The 23,162-nt window shown below is 45.5% G+C and overlaps 1 long non-coding RNA gene across 1 annotated transcript; it reads right to left on the bottom strand.

Moving 5' to 3' along the window:
- Positions 1-12,171: 12,171 nt before the first annotated feature.
- Positions 12,172-17,661, bottom strand: LOC125109275 (uncharacterized). Its single transcript, XR_007130171.1, has 3 exons — positions 17,548-17,661; positions 16,943-17,031; positions 12,172-13,555 (listed from the first exon to the last, which is right to left on the bottom strand). It is a non-coding gene; the product is annotated as an uncharacterized LOC125109275 (long non-coding RNA).
- Positions 17,662-23,162: the final 5,501 nt, after the last annotated feature.

The following is a 23,162-nucleotide window of genomic DNA, read 5'->3' as shown; positions in this document are numbered from 1 at the left end:
AAGAACTCCTTGTCAGATGTTCTAGGACACACCTGGAGGCAGCATCACAGGTGGATCTCCTCAACTTTAGCACAAGCTGCTAAGCTAGACCCAGTATTCCCAGCCACCAGTCAACAGACCTCAACTGAGTGCCCGCCATATGACAAGTGTCAAAAAAGCCACATCTACAGGGTGCATTTCCTACAGGCACAGTTCAATAGAGAGCCAGGGGGGTGAAAAAAAAAAGAGAGAAAAGAAAAAATAAGAAAGCTATAACATTTGAGCTTGAAATGTCACAGGGATCAAGGAAGTTGTCTGATGGATTGCCCTGTCATCTCCAAGCCAAAAGAAAAAAAATTTCAGATCCATCAATTTGTTCCTGCCCTTTTAATCCAAACAATATTTTACAGCATCAGAATGCAAAGAAATTATTTTCTCAGACATTTGACAATGCATGTGGATTGCTGAGCTCTTCACCAGAAGACAGCAAGTGAGAACCGCAGGTTGTTTAAATGTCTGTACGTTGTATTGATTCAGATTATATATAAAAATATACTGTAACATACATGACAACCTATTTTGTGCCATATTTTCATCTATTCATTCATTCACTCATTCATTGGACCCCACTGTCTATGTGGCTCTGCCCTAGACAAAGAATATGAAGGGGGACACCTGTGAACATACACTCCAGCTGCCCAGGTGTAAGACCACCCCTGCCCCCCTCTGGACCTGCTCCTCCCTCTGGCTCACTTCCGGTCAGTAGACATATTCTTGAACATCCTTTCTTTGGGCCACAATCTGGGCTTCTACCTTTTGCTCCTTGGATCAAATGTTTGGCTCTTGGGCTCAGATCCTTTCGGGTTATGTCTTCATTTGCAGAGCAGGCTGAAAAATTCCCTCCCCTAACACAGAAAGAGGATAACCAGCATGAAGTATACACTGTAGAAGTTTAGAGAAGGACAAGCACTGTAGGTTGGCTTCACAACAAAGACTTCCAAGTGAGGTAGAATTTGATGGGGGGCATTTGCCAATTTTCAAACATGCCCTTCCTCCTCTTATCTCAGGTCTTTACTCACATTGCTTTTCCTCCTCTGAGCAATCCTTCCTGGTGCCCCCAGGCACATTTCTCTTTCTCTCTCCCATCATATTTGGTTCCTCTATCTCCATGATCTACTTTGTACACGAGTTACCCATGTGTGCATCTAACTCTCCCACCACATTGTGGGTCATCATTAGGCATGATTGTGTCTATAACCCTATACAATATCCAGCAGAGGGAATAATGAATCTTTATTAAAATGCCTACCATTCTCTACTCTCATTTTACAGATGGTGAAATGAAAGCACAGAAAAATGAAATAGTTTGCTCAGGGTCATATAGCAAAAAAAGTGGCAAAACTGAGATTTGAACCCATGTCATCTGACTGCAGAACCAGTGCTCTTAAAGCCTTCCCAAGACTGGAAGATGTTTCTTGCTAGTGATAACATACCTGCTGGTTTGTAAATTCTGTATAATTCTATTATGAAGAGGAATCTAAGTCAGTAGATGGAATCTCTTTTTTTGTTTTTATGTCCTTTAAAATGTATTAAGACAGTGATGATTATGTTTTCCTCTGAATTTTCTTTTCTGTAGGTTAAATATACCTATTCTCTCAAGAGTTCCATAAGATGGGCTGTATCTAGCTCCCTCACCAACTTGGTCTCCCTCTACTGAACATCCTTAAGTTTGCAATAATTCTCATAGAAAGTGAAACATAGAAGTAAACACAATCTTTCAGGTGTGGTTCAACCAGAATACAGTAAAAGGAAGTTATAGCTCCCTGGTGGAGATGGAGCCACAGGCCGACTAAGCCTGCAGAAAATTCAGTTAAAGGGAGACAAGAGCGATACTGAGTCAGAGAAGGAGACCGGAAACAGGAAGTTTGTAAAGCCTTAGGAAGGTACATTCTAGTAAAGGCTTGATGCACCACGAAAACTAAGAGAAGAAGAAGTTTGAAGAAGCAAGAAGGTGGCTCGCAAGGTGAGATTGTGCAGAGGGGCTAAGGAGAATGAGAACTTAAAAGATGGATGAATCTGGGGACGTGCGTGCAAGAGCAGGTGAGAAGAAATGTGGGAGTTATGGAGGAGTAGGCGGTGGGCAAGTAGGGTGATTGCACACTGTCCCTTTCCTGTTACATAAGGAAAGGGAAGAGGACAGTGGCTCTCAGGAGGTGGAGCAGGCAACAAGGTTAATGAGAAGATTGTTTATATGCCCAGGAGATGGGGACAGGGGTGTGTTTCAAAAGAGAGGAAAGAGTGAATGAGAAGCTCAAGACTGAAGTTGTTGGAGACAGTTTAAGATGAAGGGAGCCACCCAGGTGGAAGGTACAAGAGCAACTTGGGGGTAGAGATAGAACTGTCAGAAAATCTGAAGGTACAGAGAAGGGGGCTGAGAACCCACTCTTGGTGCTTCATGGTGTGTCAGCGTTTTCCATGTTCATCATTTAGCTACATTGCCTACCAATCCTGGGAGGGAGATGCTACTATTTCTAGTTTACATGTAAGACGACAGAGGTTCAGATAAGGTAAACAGCTTTCCCAAGGCTGAAAAAAGCATAAAGTTTTCTGACTTCTAGACTCTTTTTCCCGACCTTTTGCCTGCAGCCTTTTGCACTGTGCACCAAGGAGTTCAGCAAGGTGTAAACCAAGTCTGTGCCCTAAAAGGGAAGTAAGAGAAGTGAGTTGTTGGGAAGAGTTCAAGGATAAGGAGACTGAGAAGACTGAACACACAACTGTAGAAAAGGAATCAATGTGAAATGAAGAAACAGTTTATCTGGCAGTATCCAAAGCATCAAGGAAGACAGTCTAAGTTTATACTGGTCCAAGGGAGCCCAATTTTCTCTTATAGTCTGAGAACAATAATCCATGCGTTAACTTCTCTAAGCTAGTTGAGTGCCATTGTGTTAAAGAAGCAGGAGGTGACTCAGAGCGGACATTTTGCATGGCCAGAGAATGGGTAGAATGTACAAGATGTACATGATGAATCAGGACAGTGGCCAGTGACCATGCATGGCAGAATGAGCAACCAAAGAGTGAAGAGCATGTATAGAAACCTGCAGGTAAAAGGGGCTCCATGGAAGTGGGTAGTCTGAGCAGTTCCCTGCAGAGTGTTGAACCCAGAAATATATACACGTGCAAACCCGGTGGTGAAAGTAGCTACAGAACTAAGAAACACTAAGGTTGAATGTTTTGGATAAAGTCAAGTCTTCTTACTAGGTCTGAACCCTCCCCCACAAAAGGGCTGGAAAAGGAAGCATTTTTTTTTTAATTTTATTTTTAATAAACATGTATTTTTATCCCCAGGGGTACAGGTCTGCGAGTCACCAGGTTTACACACTTCACAGCACTCACCATAGCACATACCCTCCCCAATGTCCATAACCCCACACCCCTCTCCCAACCCCCCTCCCCCCATCAACCCTCAGTTTGTTTTGTGAGATTAAGAGTCACTTATGGTTTGTCTCCCTCCCAATCCCATCTTGTTACATTTATTCTTCTCCTACCCCCTCAACCCCCCATGTTGCATCTCCTCTCCCTCATATCAGGGAGATCATATGATAGTTGTCTTTCTCCGATTGACTTATTTCGCTAAGCATGATACCCTCTAGTTCCATCCACGTCGTCGCAAATGGCAAGATTTCATTTCTTTTGATGGCTGCATAGTATTCCATTGTGTATATATACCACCTCTTCTTTATCCATTCGTCTGTTGATGGACATCTAGGTTCTTTCCATAGTTTGGCTATTGTAGACATTGCTGCTATAAACATTCGGGTGCACGTGCCCCTTCGGATCACTACGTTTGTATCTTTAGGGTAAATACCCAGCAGTGCAATTGCTGGGTCATAGGGTAGTTCTATTTTCAACATTTTGAGGAACCTCCATGCTGTTTTCCAGAGTGGTTGCACCAGCTTGCATTCCCACCAACAGTGTAGGAGGGTTCCCCTTTCTCCGCATCCTCGCCAGCATCTGTCATTTCCTGACTTGTTAATTTTAGCCATTCTGACTGGTGTGAGGTGATATCTCATGGTGGTTTTGATTTGTATTTCCCTGATGCCGAGTGATATGGAGCACTTTTTCATGTGTCTGTTGGCCATCTGGATGTCTTCTTTGCAGAAATGTCTGTTCATGGCCTCTGCCCATTTCTTGATTGGATTATTTGTTCTTTGGGTGTTGAGTTTGCTAAGTTCTTTATAGATTTTGGACACTAGCCCTTTATCTGATATGTCATTTGCAAATATCTTCTCCCATTCTGTCAGTTGTCTTTTGGTTTTGTTCACTGTTTCCTTTGCTGTGCAAAAGCTTTTGATCTTGATAAAATCCCAATAGTTCATTTTTGCCCTTGCTTCCTTGCCTTTGGTGATGTTCCTAGGAAGATGTTGCTGTGGCTGAGGTCAAAGAGGTTGCTGCCTGTGTTCTCCTCAAGGATTTTGATGGATTCCTTTCTCACATTGAGATCCTTCATCCATTTTGAGTCTATTTTCGTGTGTGGTGTAAGGAAATGATCCAGTTTCATTTTTCTGCATGTGGCTGTCCAATTTTCCCAACACCATTTATTGAAGAGGCTGTCTTTTTTCCATTGGACATTCTTTCCTGCTTTGTCAAAGATGAGTTGACCATAGAGTCGAGGGTCTATTTCTGGGCTCTCTATTCTGTTCCATTGATCTATGTGTCTGTTTTTGTGCCAGTACCATGCTGTCTTGATGATGACAGCTTTGTAATAGAGCTTGAAGTCCGGAATTGTGATGCCACCAACTTTGGCTTTCTTTTTCAATATTCCTTTGGCTATTCGAGGTCTTTTCTGGTTCCATATGAATTTTAGGATTATTTGTTCCATTTCTTTGAAAAAAATGGATGGTACTTTGATAGGAATTGCATTAAATGTGTAGATTGCTTTAGGTAGCTTAGATATTTTCACAATATTTATTCTTCCAATCCAGGAGCATGGAACATTTTTCCATTTCTTTGTGTCTTCCTCAATTTCTTTCATGAGTACTTTATAGTTTTCTGAGTATAGATTCTTAGTCTCTTTGGTTAGGTTTATTCCTAGGTATCTATCTTATAGTTTTGGGTGCAATTGTAAATGGGATGGAATCCTTAATTTCTCTTTCTTCTGTCTTGTTGTTGGTGTAGAGAAATGCAACTGATTTCTGTGCATTGATTTTATATCCTGACACTTTACTGAATTCCTGTACAAGTTCTAGCAGTTTTGGAGTGGAGTCTTTTGGGTTTTCCACATACAGTATCATATCATCTGCAAAGAGTGATAGTTTGACTTCTTCTTTGCCAATTTGGATGCCTTTAATTTCCTTTTGTTGTCTGATTGCTGAGGCTAGGACTTCTAGTACTATGTTGAATAGCAGGGGTGATAATGGACATCCCTGCCGTGTTCCTGACCTTAGCGGAAAAGCTTTCAGTTTTTCTCCATTGAGAATGATATTTGCGGTGGGTTTTTCATAGATGGCTTTGATAATATTGAGGTATGTGCCGTCTATCCCTACACTTTGAAGAGTTTTGATCAGGAAGGGATGCTGTACTTTGTCAAATGCTTTTTCAGCATCTATGGAGAGTATCATATGATTCTTGTTCTTTCTTTTATTAATGTGTTGTATCACATTGGTTGATTTGCGGATGTTGAACCAACGTTGCAGCCCTGTAATAAATCCCACTTGGTCGTGGTGAATAATCCTTTTAATGTACTGTTGAATCCTATTGGCTAGTATTTTGGCGAGAATTTTTGCATCTGTGTTCATCAAGGATATTGGTCTGTAGTTCTCTTTTTTGATGGGATCTTTGTCTGGTTTTGGGATCAAGGTGATGCTGGCCTCATAAAATGAGTTTGGAAGTTTTCCTTCTGTTTCTATTTTTTGGAACAGTTTCAGGAGAATAGGAATTAGTTCTTCTTTAAATGTTTGGTAGAATTCCCCCGGGAAGCCATCTGGCCCTGGGCTTTTGTTTGTTTGGAGATTTTTGATGACTGTTTCAATCTCCTTACAAAAGGAAGCATTTTGACTTGGAGAAGGGACATGATCAGTCAACAGAGCAATGGAATTGTCTATGAGAAATCAAGTCAGGAGGCTACTGGAACATGATTCTGGAAGCCTAGAGCAGAATCCTGACAATAAAGATGGGAAGAGAGGTTATGAAAGGAAGAATGGATAAGATTTGATTACTGAGTAAGAAAGAATGAAGAAGAAAGAAGAGGTTATGGGAAGAGAGGTTATGAAAGGAAGAATGGATAAGATTTGATTACTGAGTAAGAAAGAATGAAGAAGAAAGAAGAGGTCAAAGATGACTCTTGATTGTTGTAAAATGGTAGCAATTGTTAAATTGTTAAATAAAGAAAAATGGGAAGGGTCACAATTTATGAGGAGAAGGGAGCTTAAAAGAGCACAGGGATATCACAGTGAAGCCTTTTATAGGTATCTAGAGTTGCAGAGTGAAGTTCCAGACCATGGTTGAGCCTAAGTGAGGAAGATTTCATCTACATGGAAGAGGCATGTGACTCTGTGACTGCTTGAGTATGGACTATAAGGGAGGGAAGAAGAGAAGTCATGGTCTGAGTTTTAGGTCACACCAAAGAGAGCATGACGAGCCACAGAGCTATCTTCTAGAGTGTCAGAAGAAGCATTTCAGTTAAAAGGGGGGTGATAATAATAGGAGTTGTTGGAGAAAGGGGCTGAAGACATCAAAACGTAGATACAGAGGTCCCTCATGTTCTTGGGGTTAGTACCTGGGATTAGGGACAGGGAGAGTAATATCTGTGTGTCCAAAGGATGGCCTAGGAAAGATAGGTCTAGAGTTGGAGAGGAAGTCCAAAAGAGGAAGGACTCTGAATTTTTCTAGCAGAGAATACTTTTCCTTAAAGGAATTATAAAGAGGGGCACCTGGGTGGCTCAGGGGGTTAAAGCCTTTGCCTTTGGCTCAGGTCATGATCCCAGGGTCCTGGGATCGAGCCCCGCATTGGGCTCTCTGCTCAGTGGGGAGCCTGCTTCCTCCTCTCTCTCTCTGCCTGCTTCTCTGCCTACTTGTGATCTGTCTGTCAAATAAATAAATAAAAATCTAAAAAAAAATTATAAAGATTCAGAAAACCCTTAAAGTTGCTACTTAAGATTCATTAAGAGAAAATAAGAAGAGCCTCAGAAACTCGGAATTCTTTCAGACATCTGTCAAACTCCCTTTGCTCTCAAAATACTGCTCTCAAGGTGCTACACTTGGTAAGACCAAGTGCCTGGAGGCCCAGGCTATAACTCTGAGGCTGCTAAAAACTGAACCTTCGCCTCCGAGCAGGTATCTAACTAGCTTCACCATCGTCCCCAAATCAGTATGCCACTGGAGGACCGTGGCTCTAACTAGAACTTTATAGCAAATGTATGAGAGGAAACCCATTAGAACATATTTCCATCTGCGTACAAATAATACTTAAAGCTCTTGCATTTTTACGAGTTGAGAGAGTTTAACAGTTGTTTGGAAGAATACCCAACCCAGTTCTGCTAAAAATCTGGGCTCAGACAGTGACAATGTTCTTTGAACCCCAACTGAACTATGTGATCTGACCTACAAATGTACATATGAGGATAATAGGACAACATTTTTGAAACTGTTCCTGCACATACAGCTAGAGTCCCATTTGTGTGGTAATAAAAGAGTTTGAGTTGACCAACATGGGTTTGAGTCCCAGCAACCTCACTTACTTGCTCTGTGAACTTGAGCCTCTTTCAGACTTTCAGAGTCAACTTCCAATCCCAGACCACCTCATGGTATTATAAGAATAAGATGAACCAATCTACTAAAATGGACAATATGGTATAAAAGCATTACATATTATGAAGTGCTATATTTATGATGATGATGATGATGATGATGGTGATGATGATGATGATGATGCCAAGAAATGGTAATGAAGTCTTTCTTCAAGTTAGACTCAGAGCCTAGAGTTTAAACATTTGACAATGACTTTCTCTGCTTGAGATTCTTTTTCATCTACCATTCTGAACTCAGTAATACATAGCAAGTCTCAGGGCACCTGGGTGGCTCAGTGGGTTAAGCCTCTGACTTCAGCTCAGGTCATGATCCCAGGGTGCTAGGATTGAGCCCCGAATTGGGCTCTCTGCTCAGCGGGGAGACTGCTTCCTCCTCTCTCTCTGCCTGCCTCTCTGCCTACTTGTGATTTCTCTCTCTGTCCAATAAATAAATAAAATCTTTAAAAAAAAATACATAGCAAGTCTCCATTTGCCAGTTATCCTCAATCATTTTTAGCAGTGAAACTTCACAGCCCCATGCCCTCTGAAATAAATTTGGAACTAAGTCAGTAGGTTTGGAGAGGAGTGTTTGGTGAACTGAAGCTAATAATTCATTTGGGGGCCGATGTCTCATTTTCTTATGAAGTAATTCTAAGACTTGACTCACTTGGGACAGGAGCTATCAGAAAATATCCATGTGGCCTTAATCTGGGAGAGCTACAAAACACATCCCTTGGGCCCATTCTAAATGCCAGGTACTTTCCCATGCTTTCAAATACAAAATGTAATCCAATCCTCAATGCAGCTTCTGGGTTGAAATGACTATACCCACTTAACAGATGAAGAAACTGACAAGAGGAAAAGATTAAGAATGTGCCCAAAGTCATACAAATAAGAGTCAGAGGGAGGATTTTAACCCTTTTCTTCAATTTTTGCATTCTTTTCAAATCTCCTATAAGGAAAAAATCTCTGTAAACTAAATGAATTATTTAGGACTCCTTCTCACAGTATTTTGATGCAAGAGCTTCACAGAATCCTCTAGTCCATCAGCAAGGCTGAGAACGACAAATTATCCCATGAAATGGACTATGGAACCCAGAGGCAGATCCACATGTATATGGACACCACTTAATTTAGAACACAACCAGCATTACGGATCAACAAGGAAATAATAGACTATTCAACAAATCTTGCTGGGACAGCTGGTCAACCATAAAGAAAAAATAAATTGGAATTCTATTTCACAGCATACACAAAATCAATTGAAAATTGCTTAATAATTTAAATGTGAAGAGTAAACTGTAAAACTTTAGAAGAAAATTGGAGGGAATACCTTTATGATCTCAGGCTAAGAAATACTTTTATTTTAAAACACAACATAAAAAATAAAGCTCATAAAGAAAAGATGGTTAATTTTGACTCTCTTGAAATTAGGAACAAGGGTTCATCAAAATACACTATAAAGAAAATGAAAAAAAAAAAGCCACAAACTGGGAGAAAATATTTGCAACACACAATCAACAATAGATTTTCAGAATAGAATTTCTGAAAATCAGTGAGAAAAAGACAATTTAACAGAAATAGTCCAAAGAAATCATGAGTCCTCATTTCCCAGAAAGGAAAATACAAGTTGCCAATAAACATACAAAATTCACTCGATGTCACAGGTAATTGGAATATTAAAATTAAAATCACAATGAGAAATAATTTTACACCCCAGCATTTAAAAGTCTGATAATACCAAGTGTTGGTGAAGAAGTGGCCAAGTAAACTCTCGCTGCTGGTGGGAGTGTAAATTGACATGGCCACATTGGAAAACCATTCAGCATCATCTAGTACATTTGAAGATATGCATACCCTGCAAGCCTGAAGTTATACTCCTAAGTATGTACCACAAAACAAATAAACAAAACTATAACACACACACACACACACACACAGAAAAAAAAAAAAAAAAAAAAAAAACAAGAAAAAACTCTTGGCCTGTGCAGCAAGAGATATTGGAAAGAATATCCATAGCGGAACAACTACCCTAGAAAAATATACCGGAAACAAATCAATAAAACAAATGTTCATTAACAGGAAAATGGATAAATAACTCTTGGTAGAGTCCTACACTAGAATAGCATATAACCATGGAAAGAAAGTAGAGATGCGAACATCAACACATGGGAACCTCACAAACATATTCTTGAACAAAATGAGAAAAAGCTAAACTGCACAAGGATACACGTATTTCATGATACCATTTCTATAAAATCCAAAAATATGAGATAATGGACAATGTATTGTTCAGAACATAAATTTGAGGCCAACTGTAAAGAAAAGTAAAAGATCTATGGAGGCCAGGATTTGGGATGGTGTTGTTTATGGTGGGAGCAAGACACCTGGGCCTTTAATGGTTCTACAGGTGTGGGGGCTGGGGGGTGGGTTCTATCTCTCTGATATTGTGGTCTTTCTATTGCTGTTCATGATATCAGTCTTTACACCTTACCAGTGCCATCTAGGCTGTGTTGTATGAGTTTGGTAGAGGAACCAGACAAGGAAAAGTAACAGTTACAGCTCAGAGTGACCAGTCTTTGAGCTCTCTGGGTCACAGCTTTAAGTACTAGCTCTAAGCTCCTCTTCTTGATATCTGTATGGCCAGCACCTGGCAGAGCAGCTGGAACCCTCCAGGTGCATGAGAGTAACATGGTGAGGGAACGGATAGAGTAGGACCGACTGGGGGGATGGGTAGCTGGACAGATGGATGATGGAATGAGGTGGGCAACTCAAAGCCTACATAAGACGAAGGAATGTAATAAAGACTCTGGGGCAATTTAAGGGAAGAAGCAGAAGGCAAACAAGGGATCTGCAACCAGAACCTTCTTTCTCTTATCTCCTGAATGCACTCAATCAGATGAAATTAGGATCCTCTGATTTAACATAAACCTAATTGAACCTCTCTTTATTAAAAAAGGAAAGAGGACTGGGGCGCCTGGATGGCTCAGTCAGTTAAGCATTGGACTCAGCTCATGATCTCAAGGTCATGGGACCAAGCACTGTGTTGGGCTCCACACTTAATGCAACGTCTGACTGAGATTCTCTTTCTCCCTCTCCCTCTGCCCCTTCCCCTCTCAGAAGCTCTCTTTTTCTCTTTCTCTCTCAAATAAATAAATAAATGTTTAAAAAGAAAAAAAATAAAGAAAGAGGACTATGAGTATACTAATTCAACACAACCCTCCTGCCCCCCATCAGCTTGGAGAATCATCTCTTCTTTCTCAATTCCCCTATGCCTTGCCCTGATCCCACCTCCCCAGTCAAAGCTGATTCAATCTCCAGGAGGCACTTGGATTATGGATATTGTTTGCTGATTTGCAAGCTTGATGCCCTCTGGGCCCTTTGATGAAGGGAAATGTGTTTTATTCTTCTGTTCGTCCTACACCTACTAGAGCAGCTAGTAGATCACAGGTGCTGGACACACACTTTTGAAACAGACACTGAGAGGCAGACTATTAAAAGTAGTGAATCTAAAGTCAACAACTTCAAAACTCGAGTATGAATAGATTGGCAGAGTAGGGATCTCAAAATCAGAAGAAAGGGCAAAAATACAAAGTAGGCTCTAGGCTGACTATGGTGAAGATGTAAAAAAGCAATTGAAACGGAGCCTGAAGCCTTGCTGAGGCCCCCTAGAGGGCCTCCCAGGGGGAGAAATCAGCTCCATAAACTTTGGGCTGGGATATCTTTGGAAGATTAAATAAAAGTCAGCTTTGTGGAAATAGGACATTCGAGAAGACATTTTCTTCTCTGGTCTTTATCCCTGGAAAATACATCAATGCTTCATGGAAGAGACAGGCAGGACGCGGCCAGGAAGAGGTACAGAAATGCAGAGAGATGAAAGAGGAGGGTGGGGAAGTCATCCATGGGGAAGTGTGAACCTTGGGTGGAATTAACCGTGCTTCTCATCACTCAGGGCCCTGTCTGCATCGATCCTATGTTAATTCCGACGCAGTGGTCAGAACTCAGTTAAAATCCTTCTAACAGTTACTGCCGGAAACTCTTTTTCTAAAAATCCATTCAAATTGTTTTATTTTGTTTATAGGTCAAATACTTGTTTGCAGTCGAAAGTGAAAGCAAAACTTGGGGAAGAGACCAGGCTAGAATTCACAACAGGTTCTGATGCTATCTCCCTTTTTGGGTTGGTCTCAAATCTTGGCTAGTTCATCCTGGTTGGTGAAAGCGCTCCGTTTTCAGCTGCTGGATGAATGCGTAGCAACAGCAGCAACAACCCAGGAGTTAAGACTTGTGGACCACTCACTGTATGCTAACACTGCCTTAATCCGTGAGCCTTTGTATGCTCATAATGGTCATAATTGTGCCCTCAGATGGGGATTATCGCCCCATTTTCTATATGAGAAAACTGAGTCTTGGGAGATAAAGTAGCCTGTACTATTAATACAGAGGTTAATCTCTAGGGCCATCTGATTTAATCTCCTTCTAGTTGCTAGTCATAAAGACATCTCTGAGGAACACTGGGTTCTTTACAAATATTTCTACCTTCTATGAGGGCAAAAAACAACCGCCATTAGACCGTGGGAAACCTGTGGGCAAAAATGATCACAGAGATGGGTGTCACGCAGGTCCATATGTCTGCTGATTGAGTTAATCTGGAGACCACACAGAACATCAGGGCTTTGAGGATGTCAACCAAGGAAGATTTCCAAATGCTGGTAGTCTTCTTCTTTACTTTTCCTCTTCCTTCCCTTCCACTTTTCCTCCCTTTCCTTTCTGTCTGCTTTCTACTAAATAAACATTTCCAAATACCTACTATGTATGTGCTTTGTGCTAGGAGGTGGGATACAGAGATAAGGCAGACAAAGATCCACACTCAGGGACGGTGGTGTCTAGACATGGGAACAATGGCAGCACAGTGCAAGAGAGGCTGCTCAAATAATTCCAAAGAAGAGTAGAAAGACAGAAGTGAATCCCATCCCTTCTCTCTGTGTTCCAAACAGACCACAGGGCTATGTTTTCAAATGGGAGAGCATTCTCAGGTGCATCTGTCTGGCATGCGAGGACGGGTCTACAGATGAAGCAAGCCACACATTACCTAGAGGAAGAACAGTAAGACCACACAAAGGAAGGACCATTGAGCCAGGGGTGGAAAGAGAGGGGCCAGGAGAGAGGCAGACAGTCTCCCCAAGTTCCAGGAAGAAGGGAAGGGGTTGGAGGCCCCAGGAAGTAACTTAGTGATCGGCAAAATTCCTCCCTGGCCTGTCACCATCCCCCCACTCCCACACTTGGCCCCTTGTCTTCCAAGGAAGACTTTGACTTCTCTCTGTCCTTAATCTTGTAAACAGGAATGGAAGATATAAATTGTGTCTGTGCTGGAGAGCAGGACAGAGCCAGAGCCTGCCTGTCGAGCAGAGGCGAAGATCCATTCCAATATTTATTTATTATTATTATTTCGAGGAGAGGGGGAAAAAAAGCCAGAAATATTTCCAAAATGTCAACACTATTAAGGAAACCTGAACACCTTAATCCATTTAAATGTCAGCTAGAACCAAGCGTGGGTTTTCAGGAGGGGAGAATGAGGAAGTAAGGAGGGGCAGACGGAATTAATGCCAGATTCCACATAATTTATCAAAGTTTCTTTCTTTTCTTAATATATTAAATATTAAATGCTTCTTTGCATCTGAGTGAGAGAGGAGAGAGAGAGGGACCAGGGTGGAACTCATAAATGCCTAGATAATTGGTTTTGAGGTTTTTTTTTTCTTCTTTCTTTCTTTCTTCTTGGCGGATTCTCAATTTCCCTATAAAAGAGAAAATTCATTTCCAGCCGCTAATGTAATGTCAGCGTGCTGTTTACTAAGCATGGATGATGTATAGAGGGACACTACTTTCAGAGGACTACTTAATGATGCATAGAATTAAATCCTGAGCTCCTCAGCTGAGCCTCCTCCCTCCCTCCTGGTTCCCAGGCTCCCGGTGCATCTTGGGAGAAGCAGGGTTGGCATAACCTGCCTCCCCGGCTGCTAGAACTCTGGGGTCTCTGCTGAGAAAGCTCAACAAGAGCCCCTTATCCTCAGCAGATGCGTGTGCCCCTGGTGGAGCCCGGAATGAGCTCCTGGGAAGGGAGAAGCTGACAGACAAGGGGAGACATGGCTACTCAGTGCTGAGGAGAGCAGGAGTAGGGCATTCATGGGAGGCACCAGGTGTGGGGTGTGGGGGGTGTGGGGCGTGGGGGGAGGTGGGAGGGGGCAGGGCCAAGTCAAAGAGCCCTGGTAAGGAAAGGGCTGACCAGGAAGAGGTGGTGCTTCTCTGAGCTCGCCCTCTGCCCTCTGGAAACCACAGCATTCAGATGTCAAGGAAAATAGATGGGGGGCCGTTCAGCGGTGTCCCCGGGGCCTGTGAGGCTGTCACTGCCAGAGCAACACCTTCACCCTTCCCTTGTGCTGGTGTTTGTCGGCTCCTGCTGCTCTCCCAGGAGAGCTGGGTGGTCTGAGGCGGCCTGGCTTCCCCTGAGGGACAGCACCCTGCCGTGAGCCTGCCTGGCCTCCTGCCCTGGGGAAGTGACCCAGCCATGCCACTCGAAGAGACCACTGGCTCTGGCTGGCTGGCTCGGCCACCGGCAATGGGGAAACAAGGTAGGAAGGTAGCCGGTGGGGCCAGTGGTGGGTGGAGGGGAGTGGGGGCAATTCGGCTCTTCCAGGATGGGCAGTGGGGAGGGTCACCAGACACGCGGTCCTTTCTGAATCTCCTCCAAGTTTCTTTGGCCCCCCACCACCCCACTAAAGCTGATCCCCCTCTCCCTGTGGGCAAACTGGGTGGCCTCATTTTCTTCGTTCTCCTGAGCATTTGCTGTCACTGACCACTCCCTCTTTCTGGAAACCCTCTGCTCCTTTGGCTTCGTCAACACTGCTCTACTTCTGACAGCTCACTGCTCTGTATCCCTCATGGGTACCTTTCGTTCCTCCACTCTGCACACAGTAGACTTTCCATGGGTGTCTTTCTTGATGGCTCATTCTTTCCCTGTGTATTTTCACTCCCTACAAAGGTTCCTGGCTTTCGAGACTCCAAGCCGATCTCTCTAGTCTAACCACTCTCCTGGGCTCTGAGGGCACATTTGAAGCCACTTCCAGGGCACCTCGGCATAGGTACCCTGCTCTTGTGGCCCATTCAGTATCACTGCCTTTTGTCAGCTGCCCTTCCTAGCACCCATTTCTGCCCATGCAACTGCCATTTGCTCAGGCTTCCTGGATCAGAAAACAAGAGTCATCATTGTCTCTTTTTTCATTATCAAAGTTTTCACGTGTCCCCTGGATTCTCTCTTTCCTACTCATCCCTTGTCCTGACTTCACTGTGATCTAGCTCTTGTGCCTGGAGTCTTGCCAAGGAGTCAAGTTTAACCTGCCACAAGTCTAACCATCCCCATCCATCCTGAACCCGGAGGTCTGACTCATCTCCACAAAACCCCATTGCCACTAAGTCATTTCACAGGAGCCGGTCACCCCCACTCTGTTGTGTCCAGAGGGCCTCACACTAAGCAGACCCCACTTCTAAGGAAAGTCAAGGCTGAGGGGAGTACCATTTAGCACCCGTCAAAACCGGCAGGAATCTCCAGGCAAAGCCTCCTGTGGGAGGACAGTGGAAGAAATTGAGAGTTTCCAACAGGGAGGAAGGGAGGCTAAAAGTTTAAGCTCAATTTGAAAATCTGAAGTGCTCTACTCTATAGCCAAAGGAGAAATACTAACGGACACAGAGGAGGACTTTGGAACCAGTGGACACGAGACATAATCAGCCAGATTTTGGTAGAACTTTGCACGGTCAGAGACATTTGAAGATGAAATTACCTGCTCCTGTCTCTGTATGTGTTCCAACGAAGATTGATGGTCATGTGTGAGGATGTTATAAAAGACATCCACACTAAGGGCTACAGAGGAAGAGCTTTCCTAGAAGGGCTTTAAGATTTCTCTTCCATACCACCTTCCCCCACCCTCAGAGGCCCTCCTTCATCTGGCCCCACCTCTGTATCCACCTTCTTTCCCGGCATCCCAGGCTCTGTCCAGGTGGGTCAGAATCTCCACTGTCCCCGCATGCTCAATGCAATTCTTTGCTCATGTGGCTTCCCGACAAAGAATGGGCTCTCACTGATCCTTCAGACCCGCCTCCTACAGGAAGCCTGCCAGCTTCCTCTGCTCTCTCCCATCTTTGATTCACAGCCACCCAAACACATGATCCTGTACTGTACTCCCTCTCCCCCGCTCAAAGTTCTCCAAGTGTGAATCACCCCAGCCTCCTGTAAAGAATCGCCATGTTCCTTCAGTGTCTCAGCATCTAACACTGACCTTGGCACACACACGCTAGCTGTCAACAAGTCCTTGATCAGTTGATTTCGATTAAACACTATTTCATAGATATTTACCCTGCTCACCTTAAGCCTCGCTTTGTTAGCCTTGCCAGACGCCCTCCCCCCCAAAAAAAGTCATCTAAAGAAAGATTTTGTGTGTGGTTCTTCAACACATAGGGAATAAAATATCAGCCCCTGAGTTTGACACTCAGGTCCCATTGCATCCTGATCATGAGCCACCTTTCAAAATCCTCCTGCATCCCTTACAACAACCCACAATTTCACTCTGACCCCATCAGACTCCCATTATTCCCTGCTGGGAATGTGCCCTTCCCATCTTTGTTCATCTGGAAAATTCCTATTCGCTCTCCAAAAGGGAACTCAGAAATCACCTTCTCAGCGAAGCTTCTCCTCATGACCTCTGAGGCAGCTCCTTCGCTCCCTCCTCTGTGCTCCCATGACACTTTGGGCAGATCTCCATTATACTGCTCACCATATTTTATTATAGTTAATTGTGTACACATCTGCCTTCCCCACTGTATGATGTGCTTGCCCTTCAAGGGCAAGGACAATGTCTTACCCATCTCTCATCCCTCTGGAACCCAGCAGAGTGTGAGGCATATAGTAAGTATTTAATTAATAAGGAAAGAGAGGGAAGGGACAGAAGGAGAGGGAAGGATGGAGGAAGGGGTAGAGGGAAAGAAAGAAAGAAAAGAGAGGAAAAAGCATGAGCCATTAGAGGTGTGATGACAAGGATCCAATGAGGGACATAGGCCTGACCCACAGGTAAGAAGCGATCAAGGAAGAAAAGACTTTGTGAGACTTCAGGGATCTGAAAAAAGATGTTTACCTTTTCTCTGGAACACCCATGTTGGTCTGTGGTTACAGCTTTCTTGCATTAAAGCAAATCTGCCTCCCTTCTAGGACCCTGATATTCCCCTGTGCAGAATCGAGAAGAGAGAGTTTCCACAAAGCCAGGAGATCCTGAGTGATGGGCTAGGGTAACATGGTGTGGGGACTTAGGAGTATGTGCTGTCCCAGAACTGGTTTACTCAGCTGTGGAGTAGGAAGAGGGTCTGGTCCTCACAGGGGCACCGAGATAAGTCTGAATGACTCTTCTTGATGCCCATTCTCAGCAGAGTTGATCCTCAGGAAAGCTCCGGCCCTGGGCTTCCTGCCCAGTTTTGATGCTGCTAATGGGAACAGCAGGGTGTTCTAGCGGGGCCAGAGCAGATGCTCGGGTATAATCTGGTAGCTGGACTTGAGAAATAACCCGTCTCCCAGGAAGCTATCCAGATCCTTTCTCAGAGCCGAGTGCTATACTCCTCAGAAAAATGTTGAACTGAGTCTGTAAGAGTTTATACATAAACAGACATGTCTAGTGAGCTGTTTGGTAGTTCTTTACGGAGGCCCGTATGTGAGAAAGAATGACAGCGCCCTCATGAGATAATTCACCTTGGGAAGAAAGTCAAAGGGAGTCAGACTCAGTGGCAGTACCAAGGGTTAGTGAGTTCACGGTGGTGTGGTTATGTGGCAGTTTTGTTACTTTGGGGACTTGTCCCAACTTAGCTCTCCGGAGGATACAAGGAGAAAAAAAAAATGGTCTGTGTGTTTGGAAACTGAGAGAAGGATTCTGGTAAATTCTGATCTTTCAGCAGTACAGGCGACTTGGCTTTGAGATCTCCCTCCACTGAGTGCAGAGCCCACAATGGCTCACTTCCCAAGAGCGTCAGTGGCTGAGTTGAGGGGAGCCGGAAAGTGGCAACATCTAAACTATTATTAAGGAGTCGTCACCTGAACCCACACGTTAGTAAGACTCAAGCCACCGAGATTAAAGCATTTAGTTGCTGCTGTCCATGTGGCTTTACCTTGTCAGCTTATTTAAATACAGAGGGTGATGGTTGGAGACCCGAGAAGAGAGGAAAGAACCCTGGCTGATCCAAGCCAGGATGCCTACAGCATCCCTTTGTTCTCTGCGTTCAGGCTCTGGGTGTGGGGCAGGGACCCACCCACCCGCCCCAAAGATGAGATGTTCCACATGGAAGTCCTGGCCTTCGTCCTGGGAGTCGAGTGCCCTGGGGATGAGATGGTGAGTGTGGGAGACAGAGCTCAAAGCCGGCCTCAAGTGCGTCTGAAAGGTTCTTCCGGCCCCTAGGAGCTCCTCAGCCACATCAGACACAGATGTCAAGGGACCTCTAGGAAGGCAGTCACCTGGTCCCCAGCCGCTCCTGTCCAGAGCTCTGGTTAGTGCCTCTCCCTGCGTCTTGAGCACACTCAGTACTTGCTTGTCTTTGTGCTATTTTCTGAAACCCTTGGTTTTTTCCATCAAATTCTTTCAGATTATGTCTTCTAGATTTTTCCCTTTAACCTACGGCCCTTTATATAATATCCTAATTTCTCTCCCTTCTCCTCCCTTCCACAATATAACCTACCTCTGTCTCCAGGCCCTCCCCCTAGAAAACACTAGACAGGGCCAAGGAGAAAGTGAAGCCCACACACAGTCTGCCCATCCAATGGCTTCTATGCCCCTCTGTTAGGTGTTCCTCTCCCCCAAATTAACGGGGTGTCAGTGGGCCCAAACGTGGCCTGCCAGGCTCAGGCCCAGCTCTTCCCTCGGCCCCACCACCTCCTGCCCATCCCAGAATCCAACACCACGGGTCCTATAAACTCTTCTGGGTCTGAATGTTAATGATTAATGCGAGTCAATAAGTTACATTTCCCTGGGGCCTTTTGAAGTCACATGGCAAGAGATTTTTTTCACTCAAATCCATCCTCTTAGGAAGGTTCCAGAGACCCCCCCCCCCCATATTTCAGTCCTGTGGAAAGTACCATAATCATGCTGCTGAAAGACCTATGCCCCTAAGTGACAGCACCCCACCTACCCCACACCTCTCATACTCTATCCTGGTACGTCTGTCAGGCTCACTGCCCCAGTGGGGGTTGGGGGTGTCTCCACACTGGGACCAGCCACCAGTGCCACAGGACATTGTCTTAAACCCAGTGTCTAAGTGTTCCAGGTACATCGACCAGCAAAGAAACCTACTTACGTGCCCCCCATATCCACTCATTTGGGCTGACCTGCCGCAAAAATAATATGATGGTTTTTTTTCAAAGTTAAGGATAAAAAGACTTTAAAAGATCATATGTTCGAGCTGTGACAAAATAAGGGAAACCTCATCCCTATGGGGTAAACTCTGAGATGATTACAAATGACTAAAATTGGAAATTTGGGATGGAAAGGGTTTGTTAGCTGCTATTCTCACAGCCCAAAGTGAAAACAGGCCCTTCACCAAGGGAGGATGGCAGGGGGCACTGAGGAAAGGGAAGCTGAATCCACCTTGCCTGACTGGGAAGTGAAACCTGGGATGGGAAACTCTATCCCAAACCTTCCTCTGGTCATAAAGGCTCACTCTCATTTTCTCTCCCAGGTGGGGATTTGGGGAAGTGGGCCTCAGTTTCCCTGCTTGTAAACCATAATAACCAAAGCTAAGAGCTACCAGGCCTATTCTATGAGACAAACAGTGCCAAGTTCTCTGCATCCATTCACCTACTTACTCCTCAAGACAACCCCGTGAGGTGGGTCCTGTTATAGAACCCATTATTCAGATGAACAAACTAAGGCTTGGAGAGACTAAGTAACCAGCCTGAGGTCCAACAGCACCTCCAAGATTTAAATCCAAGTCTGTTTATTTCTCTGTACTGCTTGTCCGGAGGCTCCCTTTGCAACCCGGGCATCTTATCACTCGCTTGGAAGGTAGACTTGGTGCTGGGCCTTCTCCCCCTCATTCTCCTCAGCATGCTGGGTGCGGAAGGAAGGTGAGCTAGTTTTCTTGGGCTCGACGTTGGTCAGCCAAAGCTAGCCAGGGACAACCACCCATGCACGTGGACAACATCTTCCGGTGTGTAAGGCACCTTACAGGTGCTCTCTGTTGGCTCTGGCCGCAGACTTCATATGTGAACAGAGCACGATCTCCGGCTCTGCAAAATGAGATCAAATGTTACAGAAAAGCCCCTGGAACAGCATCAGACACAGAAATTACTCTTTAAACAACAACGTGAGGGCCCTGCCCCTCTCTCTCCCAAGGGACAGCACTAATGAGCAGCGGGGACCGCAGTCTTACACGTGGAACCTCCTCCCACCCCCTCACCCCCAACTTCCCACCCCACTCAGTCCCACCAGCTTTCTTCCCTGCAAGCAAGCCCTTCTTGGCACGCTGAGCCTCTCCTCTGGGCTACTTTCTCCCCCTCCCTCTCCACCTCACATCCCCTGCAGCTACAGTTCCTAAATGAACTTTCAACAGATACCGCATTGCAGGCCGAAAATCTAAAAGAAGACCCCAGATTTGAAATGGGGAGGGGATGCTTTGGGGGTGACAGGATGCTGAGCTTTTAAAGAGGGATGGGCTCTGGTCACTTGGGGACAAAGGTTCCTAGTCCTAAGAGACAGGCAGGTGAGTGAGTGCTCACACTCACACGTGTGTCACACGCTTGCTATCGCGTGTGTACATGTACACACACACACACCAGCTAGGAGCCTGGGTAGAGCACCATCTGACAGTGACAGTCTCAGCATATGACCCCTGCTCGTGCTAAGAAAGAGCTATTCGGACCACCTGTTTTCCAGGTGCTTTCTCAGGAGATGTTTAAAACATATATCGTCATATATAATATATAAAAACGTATGCCTTGTTTAACATATGGCCAAGTGCCCTGAGGACCAGACCCCTTGGCCTGCCCCGTGACCTCCTCAGCTGGCCCTGAGGTACTTCCACGGTTCCTTAGGGCTCCACAGAATGTTCTTTGAAAAACAGCTTTTAAACCAGAGGAGGAAGAGACACAGGGTTCAGAACTGGGTGGCAGAGGACTGTGCTTGACCCTTGGCTCGCATGACTCCAGCAGTTGCCAATGTGGCCTGAAGGGCAGGTTGCCTGGGTATCCTGTGACTCGGTAGAGCCCCCGCACCAGGGTTGGGCGGTCGCAACCTTGGTCCTCACTGTGTGAGACCCTAACAAACCCCGGCTTGATGAGGGCCACTGCTGTTTGGATTCCCTGTTCCATGCAGGTTAGCTCAGGCCCTCCCCGATCGCTCATGCTATCCATCCCCCTCCTGGCCTCCTGGATCCCAGGCTGACCCCACAGTCCCACACACACTCTTCCCCTGATCCAGCTCCTAACTTGACATTTACTCTCTCCCTCCACACAAATCACTCAGGACGCCTTCTCTGCCAGATTCATCACAGTAAATATCTTCAGGTCTCAGCTCTGCCTGGCACGTGGGACGCACTCAATGAATGAACCATCTTCCCAGCCCCGCTTTGCTCCCATTATCCTGGGGCTACCCAACCCCAACCCCAACCCTGACCCTTTGGCCCTCTCCTAGCTCATATTTCTTACTGTCCAGAAGATCTCTATTTGGTTGACCTTCCCACCCCTGCCACAAACTTGTCTAGAGCAGAGCTTGTTATCTTTCCTTCCAAACCAGGGCCCCTTCCCACCGTCCCGATCATTGTTAGCTGTGCAATTAGCCTCAGGACCGCACAGTCATTGCTCTTCATTTCCCTCCTTTCTTGGCATCTCCTCCTTCTTTGGCTCCCACCTGTTTTTTCTCAGCATGGGCTCCCAGACCCTTGTCCTCCCATCTGATGGCCCGCTCCTGATCCAGACACATACTCTGTGCTGGGAGGGATGGGAGGTTTTTCCTTCGAGCTTTGCACTGACCCCAGACACCAACCGGGCATATCCATTGCCGGTGCCTTGATAGAGATGGGCTGGCAAGTGAGTGTTGGAGGCCTATGTGGGATGAGGGAATGAACGGATGGCCCTCTGCTGGCTTCTCCTCGCAGAGAAGGGTCACCTGTGTTCTAGCTGCCCGAGGTTAACACAGTAATTCTGAGGACTGGCTGGAGGCTCTTCTTAATTCTTCCTTTGTTTCATCCTCAAAACCAATCTGGAAACAGGTTCCCTCTCTTCACCCTCACGCCATGCACGCTCTCTCCCTTTCTCCTGCCCCTGGACCACTGCTCTTCAGTGGCACCACATGACATCTGGGGAAGGCGCCATGACGGGCCATCGTTGGTCAGCTCACACCCTGCCTGTGGGAACAAAAGGTCCGGGCCCATCCACTCAGTAAGGGGGCTTCTCCTGCTTCTATGCACCCCCAGCTTCCTTCTTCACCTCTGTCTAGAGAACGCTTCAAAGCTTCCCTCTCTCTTCAACATTTACCCTATGAGGCTATCTTCCAAAGAAATAGATAAATAACAAGAAAGGAAGAAAAGAACAAAGAAGGAAAGAAAGAATAAATTTTTCTCACATAGGCAAGGCCAAATCACTTTCCTTACCACCCACCCCCCACTGCCGACTCCGACCCTTGAAGCTACCAAAATGTGCTCCTCACACGAAGAGTAGGACAGAGGATCTTGCCACATAGCCCGCTTTCTAGGTATAACCATATGTCTGGGATGAGCCTTTGGGTTCCCCGCACCCCCTACTGCTCAAAGTCTAACTGTGTCAACTGGTTTATGCAGCGTTATGAAGCTTCCTGAGAAAACAGGTTGGGATTTGGACAAACATGGGCATAGCTGGTGACATTAATGGGGTCTTCAAGGAGGTCAGATTGCAGTGGTAAAACTTCAGGGTCTAGATCCCAAAGGGAAAATGCAGCACCCTTTGGAATCAGTCTAGACACAGGAGTTGAGCCACAGCAGAGATGGTTCAGCACAGAACAAGGCTAACACGAGGTTCCCTTGGTCCAGTCTTCTTAGTGGCCTAGATGCTTCTGCAAAGAAAAGGCCATGTACATGCACCATTTAAAGAGCTAGGGGTTCAAGCAGCTGGGTACAGGTGTCACAGAGGAAGAGGAGGCTTGTCCTCTCCCATTTTGCAGATACTCGGCTAATGGCCTTGCCCATGCCCAGCGAGCCACGAAGGCCACCCTCCGAGAGGCAGCCTGAGCAGAGAGATGATGGGGGCACAGCCAAGAGGCAAGCAGCATCAGCAGATGAGAGAAGCAAAGAGATTCCTGAGAGCATTGCAAGCCCCAAGCAGTGCCTGAGATGGATGGGAGGACCCAC

This window comes from Lutra lutra, chromosome 9 (genome assembly GCF_902655055.1).
Source record: "Lutra lutra chromosome 9, mLutLut1.2, whole genome shotgun sequence".
NCBI classification, from domain to species: domain Eukaryota; kingdom Metazoa; phylum Chordata; class Mammalia; order Carnivora; family Mustelidae; genus Lutra; species Lutra lutra.
The sequence above is the reverse complement of the archived record's forward strand: the minus strand, read 5'-3'. Positions and strand labels throughout refer to the sequence as shown.